A 4,265-nucleotide genomic window follows, 5' to 3' on the forward strand; every position below is an offset into this window, starting at 1 on the left:
TGCCTCTTTCTCTCTACTATGAATGTGGGGATCGGTGGATTGTCATTCCCTGTTTCACTGCCAGGATTAATTGTATAGAGCTAGGGGTTTTATTATTTCTGTGTGTTTTAAGATTGTTGTTTTTGGGTTGGGACGCCATTAGGGAGGAAGGGAACTTTGTGGTGGCATTTTGTATTGTGTGCAGCAGGAGGGCGCTGGTATGTGTGCCTGGAACCCTGTCAGCACAAGTACATCGGCAGCGTGTGGCTCAGTGGGCTAAGCCTGTGTGTCTGTAATCACAAGGTTGTCGGTTCAAACCCAGACTTAGCACGTCTGTGGGTACTTGAGCAAGGCCCTTAACCCCCAGCTCCCTGGGCGCTGCTACGGGTGGCTGCCCTTCACGGACAACTTACTCTGCAAAGAGCAAGTTGAGGGAGACGTAAAAACAATTTCCCCACGGGGATCAATAAAGTATCTATTATTATTATTAATACGTCGCATAAACGGCGGATGGTCGCAATTAGATCGCGTTCCATTACGAAGCATCGCGTTTTATTCGCGAAAACGTCGGATCGTCGCGGTGTTGAAAAGCGTTGCTCGCTTAAACGTCGGATCGTCGCTTTTAAGTCGAAGGTCGCTTTTTGGTTGGGAAAACTACGCATCACGTCAGATCTTTTTTAGAAAAGGGTTTGTTTGACCCTGGAAGTAGTGATATTACTGTAATAAAATTATTTAATGTAGTAATATTACTTGTCATATAGGGCATGGTATGATTTACATAGCTATTTTATATACTGGACATTAAATTTTTCTTATTATCGATAATTATGTTTAAAGATATCCTGTTTATATGACTGTATTTTAAATAAGAGTGCGCACTTGCATGTGTGCATGAGGATCTATTGAGAGATGTCCCACTGTGAGTGAAGACTTGGCAATGTGCTGCTGTGTCTCTGATATCTGATGTGTGTCCTTAATTATCACCAAATCCGAATGTCCGAGTTCCGAGAGCGTCATTTCCGGGCCCACAGTAGACTTCCTGCCTGTAAGTGGCTGAAACTCTCAGTGGTTGTTTGTAGCCGGAGACTTCGTTTTTTCCCGCTCGGAGTCTTCCTTTGTCCCAGTCGCCGATAAGTGAGGTAAGTTTTTACCATTGTTCTTAATTTTTGTGTGTGTGTGTGTGTGTGTGGAAGAAAACGGATCGTGTTTTAAAACATATTTTGTTCCCTATTAAACCAGTTTTAAAAGAGAAACAGAAAAAAAAGTCTATTTCGTCTCGTACGATTAGTTGGAAAGGTTGGCTGAAAATAATTTCTTTCTTAAATAAATAGTTTCAGAATGATCTTTTTTCTTTTTCTTTTTGATGATACAAATTAATGTTAACAATCGTGTTTTGATTATTTATTGTTACAAACTTTTTATCGCACTTTAACCATTTTAATATATATGGCTATGCTAAGGTTACCATACTCGACCTTTTGTTTGATGCGTTTGTATGTTACTATTAATTTGAGTTGTATTACTATGGCGTGAGATCACTCTCAAAATACATGTGCATACTGAAAATTCAATTTAGCAGTGTGTTTTTCAAATATTGAAAACATTTACTTATGAATAAGGGGCATCTAATATTGAAATATTTGCCAGGATGGGGATAAAGAAGTTTGTCACACATGACAATTTTGATGTATTGGGTTAATTTGCAGAACTAATTTTTTGTGTTTTGTTGATGTACTTCCAGACCTAAAAGGCAATTTGCCTTGTTGGACAGTTCTCCACTGAGGAAACGTCCCTCGGCTTACTCTCAGAGCGGGAGTACTTTTAACAGAAAGAGGAAATTATCGTTCCTGCCACCACCACCGACACCTCCACCTCGACCTTGTCTCACACACCACTTCCAAGGTACAAAGACGAACATCATTTTACTGAATTACTCGGTTACATAATCCAAATGCTTACCACTGTTTTGTTTCTGTTTTATCCTCAACAAAAGCAGATCTAGTTTCTCTGGGACCATCCAACACACTGAATAGTCACCCAGAGACTGAGGGAGAATCACTGGAATACACCAACATGCAAACATTCAGGGAACAAAGTTAGTAACATAAACTGCATAACTTATAAGTTTTTTTTTTTTATAAACACAGTAGAAAATGTGCACATAAGATGCGTGCAATGATATGGTAATCTGTTTCATGTGTGCGCTTGCACAGGAATTAAACACTGAATTATACGCCTACAGAAAGAACATCCTCTCTAAGGATTTTTATCCTTATTGTTTGAACACAATATGGGTTTAACCTCCCCATGCACGTTACATAGTTATTTCCCATGGTTTTCATTGATTTTAATGCCCAAAGTTGCTTTTCTGTCAGACTGCAGTTTTTGTTCCAGGCTGCCATCTTCTGCCTGACTGCTTAACCTTCTACCCTGTGTGGATCAGCCCAGAGGTTTTAATTTGCCGTGTGGATGGTGTTTTATTGTGATTGTTAATAAAAGACTGTAAGTGGAGTCACGTCTCTTGCTGCCTTGTATAACGGACCTGAGTGCCTTTTTGGAGTTTTACTTAGCCTAGGAACTATTTCCCTGGGCGCAATTCCCAAGGTGGCGTAATTGGTGTCTTAAGGGATGGTTCCCCCAAACTCTGAGCCCAGCGCTGCGACACAACATTCATTTGGATAAATAAATAAGAAAAAGCTAACTTGTAACTATTTCTGGCTCCTTTCATTGAATATGTAGCAACTTTCATGTGTATGAATGAGCCATTGTCACCTGGCCACGTCCCTACCCCCCTTTTATGGCGCTGATTCTGGATCGCGTTTCACCGCTGCGCTGTTAATCAAATTACCATGCGAATGCGATCTGAATACGCACTAATGCGTATTTAGAATGTGAATAGCGATCTTCGGGTGAGAGCGGTACTACACGCCCCCGATGCCGATTTAACCCAATTTTAAAAACTGTAATACTGTAACTGTAATGTTTTGAAAAGGAGACAGATTACGGATTTAGCCAGCGTTTTTTTCATGATTGTACAGATGTAACATTTCAGCGAGATATAAACTGAAATAGACGCGAAAACTCGACGACGATGCACTGGACCCCCAAGAGTTAAACAATGCAGTTAGTCCCTTTTGCTGGCCAAGCATGACTGAAGCTCAATCGGTGGCAAGGCCACTTAACTTGTCAAATGGTACAGTAATTCAAATTTGTTCATTGCCAAAACAACTTGCTCAAACAAATCATCACCTTTGGTATGGCAAGCAATATGGCTTGCAAAGACAGCAATGCCTCGGTCGTTTCAAACTCAGCGCTGTCAGCAGTGATTCCGCGCTCAAAGATGGCTATTTGGGCAGTATTTGTTATGTCTGTTGTTTCACAGCAGGCAGCCAGAGAGAAAAGTGGATTTTTTTCCCGGTGTCATTGTTTCTCGCGCCATATCGTCATTATGTCATATCAGTAATTCATTCTGTATGTAATGGCAAAGTATTTATAATTTCGTTTCTTTTTTATTAAGTTAATTTAGAAAAAAAAAGTTTGGAGCATTTTTTTCGTTAAACGTAAGATTTTTGTTTCTTAAAGTAAAGACCAAGCGGCAGACAGTGAGTTGACCTACTCTGTTTCAATTTGCCTTCTCAAATCACGAATTGACTAAAATGAAATCTATAGATGTAAAATAATAGATATAAATAGTGCGCTATTAGGTGCATATCCAATCATTTGTGCGGAGAGTGAAAGCTAAAACACGTTTTTCGGACATGACGCAAGCGCGATCAGAAATTCATTATAAATTTCAACATTTTAAAGCAACATCAAATGAAGATATGCATGTTTGACAGGTAGCTCGTCTTTTTCAGGGAACAACCGTGGACAGGGGGCCAGCCCATCACAGGGCACACTCGCACACCATTCACTCACACATGCACACCTACGGGCAATTTAGTATCCCCAATTAGCCTCAGCATGTCACAGAGACTCGAACTCGAGTGTGAGGCAACAGTGCTAACCACTGCACCACCATGCCGCCCCGATATCCTAAACAATCAAGTTTTTATTATATGACTGACAACGAATACAACTGTTAAGTATCAAAAGTGTCACGCCCAGCTCCGTCCGCTCCTCGTGTGTGCCACGCCCCCTCATTATCCACGTGTGCTTCCACAATTGTGCCCAGCTGTTCCCTGTTATTTTGGCTTCTTTCATGTATATTAGTCCACGTCTTCCTTAGTTGGGTGTCCGTCATTGATGTTAGTCGATGTTGTTTACCGTGTTGGTCCTGTCTATGC

The 4,265-nt window shown here is 40.8% G+C and overlaps 1 long non-coding RNA gene across 1 annotated transcript; it reads left to right on the top strand.

Moving 5' to 3' along the window:
* The first annotated feature begins 345 nt into the window (after nt 1-345).
* Nucleotides 346-2,074, top strand: LOC140593128 (uncharacterized). Its single transcript, XR_011993395.1, has 3 exons — nt 346-1,118; nt 1,721-1,881; nt 1,973-2,074. It is a non-coding gene; the product is annotated as an uncharacterized lncRNA (long non-coding RNA).
* The last annotated feature ends 2,191 nt before the right edge of the window (nt 2,075-4,265 follow it).

Source organism: Paramormyrops kingsleyae, chromosome 10 (assembly GCF_048594095.1).
Source record: "Paramormyrops kingsleyae isolate MSU_618 chromosome 10, PKINGS_0.4, whole genome shotgun sequence".
Taxonomy (NCBI): domain Eukaryota; kingdom Metazoa; phylum Chordata; class Actinopteri; order Osteoglossiformes; family Mormyridae; genus Paramormyrops; species Paramormyrops kingsleyae.